The sequence below is a fragment of the Parasteatoda tepidariorum genome, chromosome 2 (genome assembly GCF_043381705.1).
Source record: "Parasteatoda tepidariorum isolate YZ-2023 chromosome 2, CAS_Ptep_4.0, whole genome shotgun sequence".
NCBI lineage: Eukaryota > Metazoa > Arthropoda > Arachnida > Araneae > Theridiidae > Parasteatoda > Parasteatoda tepidariorum.
This window is the reverse complement of record NC_092205.1, coordinates 18,162,929-18,175,090: the sequence shown is the minus strand read 5'-3', so window position 1 is coordinate 18,175,090 and position 12,162 is coordinate 18,162,929. Positions and strand designations below refer to the sequence as shown.

Here is a 12,162-nt window from a genome sequence, read left to right as displayed (position 1 = left end):
TTCCGCTTTACAACGTTTGTTCCGTCTTACAACTTTTGGAGACCGCTGTTCCCGTTGCAGTTTAAGTAATATTATTTTTAATAAAAAGAGTGAAAAAAAACTTCTTATATTGTACTTTAAAATAGTTTATTGATTATTGTTCAATATACCATTGAAAAAAATTTATTTACCAAACTATAACATATATATTAGTGTGTATTTTTAACAAAGGTTTTCTATATTAATTTTCTATAAAAGTGTTTAGCTTGAATATTCGCCAAAAAAAGCGCTTAACTCTCGGCAGTAGTAAGCCTTGAGAAGACAGGTGCGAGGTGGAAGGTGGAAGTGACGTCATGGATTCCCCTTCTAAAAAAAAATTTTTTTTTTCTTTTTTTTCGTAGACATAAATGAGAGCCAGGTGCTGGAGTGGGGAGAGGAAAATGTATTTACCTGCTGCGGTGAAATTCGAATGGTGAGTCCCGTCTGTTGACTTTCTCTTCGGTTTGCTGGGATATTTCATTGGATACCTCAGTAAAATGCAGCATACAGGGTGGGGCAATCGATAAGAAACATTGAAAATGTTAATAAATGTAACAAAAAAGAAACATAGTTAGTCAAAACGTTGTTATTATTTTGAATGCACAATAATTTTTAATAAAAAAATAAAAATCACTTTTTTTTTTTTTTTTTTTTTTTTTTTTTTTTTTTTTTTTTTTTNTTTTTGCTTTAAGGTTTTGATCACTCTTTTGCTAAACATATTTTGAAAGAATTCGTTTCTTCTTTTCTTATTTCGCTGCGAAAAAAAATTCATATATATTTCTACTTTTTTTTTTTTTGAAATTCTTTTTTCATAGCCGGTGTTGAACAGTCGACTCATTTTTGAGTTTACGACTATCAGTGTTCAACTCCGTAGCCTTGTAGTTTTGAATCCAACCTAGAAGACAAGGGTACAGCCGAATCAAGCACTGAAATAAACTAGCCTTTGATGAGGACTTTTTGAGGGCGCTAACCCACAGTTACGTTCCATAAAGAGGGAAAAAACAAGAAAATATCTCCCACTGTTAGCCCGACGACAAGGGTATCCTAACCCATGATCGGCCAATCACTGAGGATATTTCACGTCAAAGCACTGTGATCATATATCAATCAGACAAAGCTGGGAGTCACCCCACTGCAAAGAGAACGTTGAATTCCATGAACCTAGGCGGTTCGAAACAGTCTGTGTAGTAAGCTACTAATAGCTTATAAATAAACTTTCGAGGCTCAAGACAAAATTTAAGAAAAAGGGAACATAGTATATTTGAGCCTTTTTTTACAAAAATATTTCATTCTCACTATAACGTCAATTTGCTCGCAGAAGTAATTGTTTTTATGGCTGTCTTATCATTATAAACAAATACATACATTTAATGAAAAAAGTTAAAGTAACAATTGATAAGACAACAAATAAATTAGATTTTTTTCCTCATATTTTGAGCACCATTTTGATTTAAAATACATATCTAGAGTTGACGTTTTGGCTACAAACTCTATGCTGAATAAGAGTTTTTGCAAAGAAAAAAGATGATGCAGAAATAAAAGATGATGCAAAAAAAAAAAAAAAACGATGCAAAAGGAAAAAAATGAAATGAAGTGCAATTGTTTTGACGTCATCGATAATACTGAAAATTGATTTTGGTTACCCGCACATAACTTTACAAACATAACGAGTTAAATATAAAAGAGAAATTATCTCTTTCCGTTAACTTATCCAATTTAAAAGGAGACATTATTCTGTTTTTTTTACATTGTATGTTGTTCCAATTATGTTATTCCTATTATTTTTATTAAATTATGTACTGTAGTCTGACTATGTAAGGAACTTCCTACGTCACTGAGTTTGCGGATATGGAAACAAGAAAGAGCATGTTTTAGTATAGAAAAGAGAGCTTTTAACACTTCTCCTGCCTACTTTTGTAAAAACTTGTCTCCATTTTCGCCTATTTGCAATTGTTTATCCTCGTAATCATAGTCCCCGACAGTGCTCCAGGTGAGTGGTGAAAGGAGTTCTTTGAATGAGCAGATTATACTTGATAATTTAAAACTGTGTCTGCTTTACTATCCCCCTATGAGAGAGGTTTGTTGACTTACGGTCATTAAGAGAGTTATTAAGAATTAAAATTTATACGACTGTAATCTAAAGTCTAACAAAATGTTACAGGCAATAATTTTCTCTTTATTTAAACTGTCTATTTTTTGCTTGTTTGTTTCTTGATCTTCTTTTTAGTGTTTTCTCTATTTCTTTTCATGTTATACTTGTCTTCAAATTCATTTTTGATAAAGGTAATTGACAAAATCTTTGATTTGGTATAATAGTTTAAACCTCCATTAATAACAAAGTTATGAAAGTTAAACTAAACTAACTTTAAGTTTAAAAAGTATACTAGCTTTTTAGCAGATTATTCTAAGTTTACAATTGACTAAACTTACAGCCATATTTGTCAATGACCTTCTTACTTTTACGGATGAAAATGACATCGCGTGGGACATGTTTCTGCATTTCACATGCAAATGTCTGACGAACGAAAAAAAAAGAAAAAAGAAAAAGAAACATCTGCTGCAATATGATTGTCATTCACTAAATAAATATGTGGGGCTCACCCATTAAAATAATCTTTAGTGCTTATTCACAAAATAAATGCCTACGAAAAAAAAAATGACATAATGAAATTTCCCTTATATATATTTCAGGATAAAATAGTAAGAATATGACATAATTCGAGGAGACTCTAGAAAAATTGATATTAGGAAAAGGCAACTTTAAAAACCACAAATTTTTATCAAATTAAAAATAATGCGAACTTTGTGGATAATACAATTATCGATTTCTCAAAACATTTTAGCCCTTAAAAACAAAAATTTTAGCCCACGACTGCAAAAAAAATGTATCTCTTAAAAAAAAGTTAGAAAGTAAGTTTTCTGCAACTTAATAAATTTTTTGTAATATTTCCAAAAAAAAAGAAAGAGAAAGAATTTTCTACATTTATTTATAATGATGTCTAATGTTAAACCAAAGAAAAAAATCTTTTTTTAGATATACCTCCCAGCTGGATTAATGTAACTTTTATAAATGACTTTATGATATGGCCTAAATTCGGCCCTTGCAACTTCTACCCACATTTCAAGATCTTAGCACAAACAATTCTTTGTTATAAGAGAGACCCACAGATAGAAACACGCTCAAACTTTTTATTTATTTATTAATTAGATAACATTGAAACATTTAAATTATGACTCTCAAATATTATTAAGAAATTATTATCTCAAATATTATTAAGTAATTAATAAATATTGAATAATTACACTTATCATTAAAATTTTTACAATTAGTAACAGTTAATCAGAGTGCAATACGATTATAAAAATAATGCACTAATTCGAAATTACGTAACGTAAATTAGTCAAATATACAATCAAAATTAATTTCAAACATTGATATTTTATTTTATTTTCCCATATCAGATGGGACATAAGATAGACATAGCAAAGAAGTAATGTTTTCGGAGATAATTCTAAGTTGTAAGAGATCACAATGTAAATTTATCCTACAATTCCGCTGCTACATCATCTCCCTCCCTTCAATTACACAAAAATTATCCAATTTAGGCACTCTATAAGGGTTTCGAAATTTGAAATAATCGAAAGCTTTTCACCCTTAAACTATGGTGCTGCCATCTATATGTGATAAATAAAACTCATAGTCATAATTGAAAATAACTTGCTGCCGTTATGCATCATTAAATTACCGTAATTTGGCAAAAAGTAGAGCAAATTGCTTGTAAAAAAGTTTAAGATTTTCTCCAAGAATGTATCAAACGTAGCCGTGATCGTATAGTGGTTAGTACATTGCGTTGTGGCCGCAATAACCCAGGTTCGAATCCTGGTCACGGCAATTTTTTTATCTTAGCGTCTTATGAAGTAATGCAAAGTTATTTTTGGATTATTCAAATAAATTTTAGATTAGTTTTCATTATTAACATGAAAATAACTATAACAAGTTCTTGGTGATAGACGGTTCATGGGTTAAAATACTTCTCCTTCTCGATGACCATGGAAGGTTTTCGTGGTTTTTGTCTCCATGTAACACAAATGCAGGTTAGTTCCACCAATAATTCCCTCGTAAAGGCTAGTTTGTCTAATTTTTTGATCCAGAAGCTCGCTTGTCTTCTGGGTTGGATTCAAAATTATAAGGGTAAGAAATTTAACATTGACACTCGTTAACTCAAAACTGGATCAGATGTTTAACGCCGGCTTTTAAATAAAATAAACATGGCTTTAGCGATGAGAATTTTAAATTAATTCAACAAAATACAATGTTATTTGTCAATTTTTTTTCTCTTATTTATTTCAGAAAGAATCTATAATTTGATGTTATGTAAATCCTGATCCTAAGAATAGTTTGTCTGATTTACATATATTGATTCGATGAATTTTTCTTTTTAATTACACTTTACACTCATAACTGTAACTTTATAAGCATAACAGATTAAAAACAAAATTGAAATGATCATTTTCCGTCAACATAATCGAATTTTGAAACCTTCATTATTCGTTCGCTTACAAAGTTGCTATTATTAATAATTTTTAACTTCAACTATAGTCTGCATATCTATATAACTCCCCCTGCACACAAAGTCCTTATCCGTGGAATCAAGAAAAAGCACATTTTAGAGACGGGAGCTTTAGATACCTCTCTCTGTACCCCTATGCTCCCAAGCCTTTTTATCACTGTAGACCAGGGGTCAGCAACCTCTTGAAACAAACGGAAGAGTCAAAAATTACAATTTACAAAATTTTCGACTTTTTAAAGGGCCACTAAGACTTTTCGACTTAATATTATAGTATTTGCTTGCATATATTTGATTTTTGATTTAAAATAAATAACTTTGAATACGGAATAATATTTATTCATATAAAAATACAAAAATAGATAGTTACATAAATGGGAGCATTGGCTTTGCATGCCTTTTGAAAGTTTAATTAAATCTGGCTTATAACTTTACTTTTTATTATATTCATATAAGAGAACGCTTGCACACACGAATATGTCTACCCGAAGATCGTCAGCATTCAATATGCCAATTTCTTCACCTCTATGCAGTATTCTGGAAGACTATTCCATGCGCTGAATTTGAAGGCCTCAACTCACGGAATTTCTTTTAGAGTTGTCCACATGTGCTGCTCAATCAGCATGTATTTCTGGACCTCCAACTTGCTCTTGAGTTCTGAGAACTTCCCACTCCACAAGTTGATGGTTTTCAACTTCTGCCGTAGACAGATCAACGTTTGGTAATTTTACCGTGACCCACTGAGGGGTGTGTGGATGTTGATTGTTTGTATTTTAGATGGTTTTGATTTGATAATTTTAGTTTAGTTGTATTTAAACATACCTTCAAAACAAAATACCGTTAAATGCTTGACATTGGTGTGACTTTTGGTGATATTTCTCAGCTGTCAGTTAAATTCTCGTTCATACACAGTCACAGAAACACGGGAGAAATGCACCACAGTAAATAAAATAAAAATGGTTAAATATTTCTTGGGTGGTCCGATACCATTTGACCCACTTACCGATGTCGATCCGTGTCCCGGGGTTTGAGAACCACTGCTCTTGGCAAAGGTAATTGTCGAAATCTTTGATTTGGTACAATAGTTTAACCTCCCCTAATAATCCATTTATATAAGTTAAGGTAATCAATAAGTGTACTGGCATTTTTATAGATTAATCTAAGTGTGCAACAAATTTCACTTTTTTTATATTTATCAATGACCAATAGTAAAGGAGATCTATTAACTGGAAAAAATCCTTCCTTTCTGAGTGTAAATGACATCAGATGTAATTTTCTTTTCTGCAATTTTCATACAAATGGCCAAAAACAACATCTGACTCAATCTGACGAACACTCACTAAATACAATATTATCATTAAATTAATAAATATTAAGTAATTATATTTAACTACACCTTAGTTTTTTATGTAGTTTAAATTTAAATTTTTCTAATTAGTAACAGTTCATCACAGTGCTACACGATTATAAAAATAATACACTAATTTAAAATTACATAAAAAAAATTAGTCAAATGTACATTAGTTCCAAATAATGTAAAATATACACACTTTACATTGATTAATCTAAAATATACATTTCAACAAAAATTAGAATTTTTCTGTAGAGCTTTTCAAATTTTTCTCACTTTTTAAAATCAAAACAAATAAGTTTTTCAATTCAAAAATATGTATTTTATTTTTATCCATATCATGTGGGATGTAACATAGACGTCGTAACGAAGAAATGTTTTTAAAGACAATTTTAGCTACTAAATTCTAAATTATCTCAATGCAAATCTATTACTCAACTATATTACACTGTGCCCCAATCAAACAGGAATGATTAAAGCAATAATTTTAGGAGCTTTATGAAGATGATAGGTTTTAATATAATTCGAAGTTTTGATGCTCCGAACTATGGTGCTGCCATCTGTACGCGATAATTAATACTCTTCATATTAACTAAAAATTAATTGCAGCCGTTATGCATCATTAAATTACTGTAAATTGGCAAAAAGTAGAGCAAATAGCTTTAAAAAAGATTAAGTTCCTCTTTAAGACTGCTTTAAATGTAGCCGTGATCGTATAGTGGTTAGTACATTGCGTTGTGGCCGCAATAACCCAGGTTCGAATCCTGGTCACGGCATTTGCTTTTTTATCATAACTTTACTAAAACATAATTATATTAGGATTAATTAGATAAATTTTGTATGGTTAACATAAAAATAAATATAACAAATTCATAATGGCTTACGGTTCATGGGTTAAAATCCCCTTACTTTCGGACAAAAGACGAAGATTGTTGTGTTTTTCATCTCAATATAAGCCAAATGCAGATTAGTTCCATATAAAAGTCTTTTGTAAAAACTAATTTGTCTTCTGTGTTGGGTTCAAAGTTACAAGTGTAAGAAATTTAATATTGTTACTCATTAAACAAAAATTCGATAGGATGCTTTTGCACGCTCTTAAATAAAATAAAACATTAACATGACTTTGGCGAAGAGGCCAGAATGTTTTGGTTAATACTATTAATTTTTTACTTCAACTATAATCTGCATATTTATAAAACACCCCAACCACAAAGTCTTTATCCATGGAATCAAGAAGAAGAAAAAAGCACATTTTAGGCAGTTGAGCTTTTGATACTTCTCTCTAGAACCCAATGCTCCCCAACCTTTTTTTCACCGTTGACCAGGGGTCAGCAACCTAGAGCCAAAAGTTAAAAAGCCAGCAGAAGAGCCAAAAGTTANTGTTGGGTTCAAAGTTACAAGTGTTATAAATTTAATATTGTTACTCATTAAACAAAAATTCGATAGGATGCTTTTGCTCGCTCTTAAATAAAATAAAACATTAACATAACTTTGGCGAAGAGGCCAGAATGTTTTGGTTATTACTATTAATATTTTACTTCAACTATAATCTGCATATTTATAAAACACCCCAACCACAAAGTCTTTATCCATGGAATCAAGAAGAAGAAAAAAGCACATTTTAGGCAGTTGAGCTTTTGATACTTCTCTCTAGAACCCAATGCTCCCCAACCTTTTTTTCACCGTTGACCAGGGGTCAGCAACCTAGAGCCAAAAGTTAAAAAGCCAGCAGAAGAGCCAAAAGTTACAATTTACAAAATTTCCCAGTTTTTAACGAGCCACTTAAATTTTTCAATTTAACATTATAGTATTTGCTCATATAGTTTTGATTTTAGATTTTAAAATAAATGGTTTTAAATGCGAAATAATATTTTTTTTCATGTAAAAATACAAATATAGATAGTTGCATCAATAGGATCTGGCTTTGTTTGCCTTTTGAAAGTTTAATGATATGTGGCTTGTAACTTGTTATAAGTTTCAAGCCCTACTCAATCTATAAGGAAGTCTTGGGGATTTTTATTTATTAGTTGATTTCTAACTTTACTTTTTATTATATTCATGTAAGAGAACGCTTGCTCACACGAATATGTCTGTCCGAAAATCGTCAGCACTCCAAATGCCAACCTCTTCACCTCACTGTAATATTCTGGAATTCAATGCGCTGAATATGAAGGCCTCAACTCACCGAATTTCTTTTAGAGTTGTCCAATGCGCATGTATTTCTGGACCTCCGTCTTTGGTTTTCAACTTCTGCCGTAGACAGATCAACGTTTGATAATTTTACCGTGATCCACTGAGGGGAGAGTGGATGTTGATTATTTGTAGTTTAGATGGTTTTGATTTGATAATTTTAGTTTAATTGTATTTAAACATGCCTTCAAAACAAAATACCGTTACATGCGTGTCATTGGTGTGACTTTTGGTGACATTTCTCATCTCTCAGTTTAATTCTCATCCATAGACAGTTACAGAAACACGAGAGAAATGCACCACAGTAGATAAAATAAAAATGGTTTAATGTTCCTTGGGTGACCTTGTACCATTTGACCCACTTCCCGATGCCGATCCGTGGCCCTGGGTTTGGGGAACATAGCTCTAGGCAAAGGTAATTATCAAAATCTTTGATTTGGTACAATAGTTTAACCTCCTTTTCTAATCCATTTATGAAAGTAAAGGTAATCAGTAAGTGCACTGGCATTTTCATAGATCAATCGAAGTGTAGTACAACAAATTTCACTTATTTCCATATTTGTCAATGACCAATAGCAAAGGAGATCTATCAACTGGAAAAAACTCTTTCCTTTCTGAGTGTAAATGACATCACGTGTAATTTTTTTTCTGTAATTTTCATACAAACGACCGAAAACAACATCTGACACAATCTGATGCACACTCACTAATTACAATATAATCATTAAATTAATAAATATTAAGTAATTACGTTTAACTACACTTAGTATTTGATGTAGAATAAATTAAAATTTTCTTAATTAGTAACAGTTCATCACAGTGCAACACGATTACAAAAATAATGCACTTATTTAAAATTACATAAAATAAATTAGTCAAATGTACAGTAGTTCCAAATAATGTAAAATATACACACTTTGCATTGATTGATCTAAAATATAGTTTTAATACATTTCAACAAAGATTAGAATTTTTCTGTAGAGTTTTTAAATGTTTCTCACCTTTTAAAATCAAAACAAATAAGTTTTTAAATTCAAAAATAAATATTTTATTTTTACCCATATCAAGTGGGATGTAACACAGACGTCGCAACTAAGAAATGTTTTTGAAGTCAACTTTAGCCAATAAATTCTAAATTATCTCAATGCAAATCTATTACTCTATTATATTACACAGTCCCCCTATCACACAAGAATGATTAAAACAATAATTTTAGGAGCTTTATGAAGTTGATAGGCTTTGATTAATTGGAAGTTTTGATGCTCCTAACTATGGTGCTGCCATCTGTACGCGATAATAAATACTCTTAATATTAACTGAAAATTAATTGCAGCCGTTATGCATCATTAAATTACTGTAAATTGGCACAAAGTAGAGCAAATTGCTTGTAAAAAAGTTTAAGAATTTCCTTAAGAATACAACAAACGTAGCCGTGATCGTATAGTGGTTAGTACATTGCGTTGTGGCTGCAATAACCCAGGTTCGAATCCTGGTCACGGCATTTTCTTTTTATCATAGCTTCTTATGTACTAAAACACAATTATATTTGAATAACTAAATAAATTTTGCATTATTAACGTAAAAATAAATATAAAAAATTCATGTTGATAGACTGATCATGGGATAAAATTCCCTTGCCTTCGCGCTAAACATGGAAGGTTTTCATCTCCATGTAGCGCAAATGCAGGTTGGTTCCATCAAAACGTGATAATTTTGTCTGATTTACTTCTGCTTGTCTGATTGATTCCCTGAATTAGTTATACTTCATTCCCATTTTAATTATACTTCATAACACAACTGTCCCACTCATAGCTTTTTAAGCATAAATATAAAACTGAAATGGTCATTAACAAATATACAGTTGTTAAAAATATTACGAAATATGCACATTCTGCATTCATTGGTCTAAAATACAGTTTTAATTCATTTTAGGCAAAACTCGATTGTTTATTTTTATTTTATAGACTGGTTTGATTACAACGTGGTTCGTATTTAATATTACAATGCTGTTATTGAAATAAGAAAAAGCACATTTTAGATAGGGAAGCTTTTGATGCTTCTCTAGTCTTAATTACTTAGAGAGAGGCTTTTTAACACACCGTAATAAAGAGAATTATAAAAAATTAAAACCAATACAGCAATAATTAAGATTCAAACGAAATGTTACAGGCAATTATTGCTTCCTTATTTAACTGTCAATTATTTGCTTGCTTTATCAAGTTTTTGGTCTTCTTTTTAGTGTTTTCTTTGTTTTTACATGTTCTACTTCTTTTCAATTTCATTTTTGACAAAGTAATTCTCACAATCTTTGATTTGGTACAGTACTAAACCTCCCTTAATAACACATTTTTGAAAGTTAAAGTAAAAAATCGTCATACTGGTTCTTTTGTAGATTAATCGAAGTGTATACAGCTAATTTCAATTATTTCCATATTTGTCAATGACCAATAGCAAAGGAGATCTATGATATGGAAAAAAACCTTTCCTTTCTAAATTTAAATGACATCACATGTAATTCTTTTTCTGTAGTTTTCATGCAAATGGCCAAAAACAACATCTGATACAATCTAATGCACACCTACAAAATGAATCTTTGGTGCTCATTCACTAAATAAATATTTCGCGCTTATCTATTGAGGTTCCGCAGTGGACAGATCGTTAAGACGCTGTTCCCTGCAGATCACCGAAGTCAAGCATGGCAGGCTGCTGTCAGCGTGCGGGTGGGTGACCACTTGGTCTGCGTAGGGACCGAGGGTGAACGGTATTGGTCCTCGTTAAGCTTTTTACCGTAAAGTGCTCGACTTCGCGTGCAGGTCGTGCAGGGATGCCATCCATTCTGCAGAGGATCAAAATTGTGATGGCATGTCTTCGTATCATCCTCAGGGATGTTTCCCAGACAGTCGCCAATAGCCCATTGTGCAGCTCTAGTGCAACGTAAATGAACTACAACAACTTATCTAATGAGTAAATATTTGATGCTCATTCACTCTTTAAATGTTGGTGCTCTTTCACTTAATTCCCCATATATCTTGATACAATTGTAAGAATGTGACAAAAATTCGATGTGTCTTTAAAAACACTGATTTTATTTAAAAACAAATTTAAAAAGAGTTTCTGAACATTTCGATTGTTTAGAATTGAAAAACACGTAAACGTTTCGGATAATACAAATACTGATTTTACAAAATATTTTCATGTTTAAAAGCAAAACTTGACTCACGACAGGAAAAGATACAACCCTTTGCAAAAAATTTAGTTTCCGATAACTTAAAAATAGTAATTCGGTTGCGTAGTCCTTATAAAGACGTCACCGTTGATCCTCAAATCTACTTAACATACCGAAAAAAAAGCAAATAATAACTAAATAACATGAAGTGTGGAGAAAAAAAATTTTTTATTGATGATTAATATTAAACCAATGAGGAAAATAATCATTCTTTCAATTGTCTCCTTCTACTAATTAAATTAAGAACTAATTTAACTAATCAAAATTCTACAAACGATGTTCAGAATCGGGTAAAGTTTAGACCTTGCAGCCACTGCAAAACTTTTAAGAACAATTTTTTGTTGTAAGAGAGACCCACAAACAGAAGCACGCTCTTCCGTTATATTTATTTATTTATGAGATTTCGTTGGATTATTTAAGTTAAAATTCTCAAAAAAAAAATTTTATTTACTTTTTTTAAGTTTTTCCTATAGTTTAAATTAACATTTTTACAGTAAGTAACATTTAATCACAGTACAATACGATTATAGAAGTAATACAATAATTCCGAATTACATAAAATAATTTGATCTTATATACGCTGGTTCCAAACAATATGAAAAATGCACACTTTGTATTTATTAAAATTAAATATAGTTTTAATAAATTTCAACACAATTCATAATTTTCTTAAGATTATATCGATTTTTTTTTACCTATTGAAATTAAAATTAATAAACTTTTAATTTCAAAATCAAATATTTTATTTTTTAATCCATATCAAATAGGAAGTAAGATAAACGTCGCAACGAAGTAAGATAATTCAGCCA

General features: G+C 30.8%; 3 non-coding genes across 3 annotated transcripts; all 3 read left to right on the top strand.

The window, feature by feature from the left end:
• Positions 1–3,838: 3,838 nt before the first annotated feature.
• On the top strand, positions 3,839–3,910 carry TRNAH-GUG (transfer RNA histidin (anticodon GUG)). Its single transcript has one exon. It is a non-coding gene; the product is annotated as a tRNA-His (tRNA).
• Positions 3,911–6,641: 2,731 nt separating this feature from the next.
• TRNAH-GUG (transfer RNA histidin (anticodon GUG)) lies at positions 6,642–6,713 on the top strand. Its single transcript has one exon. It is a non-coding gene; the product is annotated as a tRNA-His (tRNA).
• A 2,843-nt stretch (positions 6,714–9,556) lies between these two features.
• TRNAH-GUG (transfer RNA histidin (anticodon GUG)) lies at positions 9,557–9,628 on the top strand. The gene has a single exon. It is a non-coding gene; the product is annotated as a tRNA-His (tRNA).
• The last annotated feature ends 2,534 nt before the right edge of the window (positions 9,629–12,162 follow it).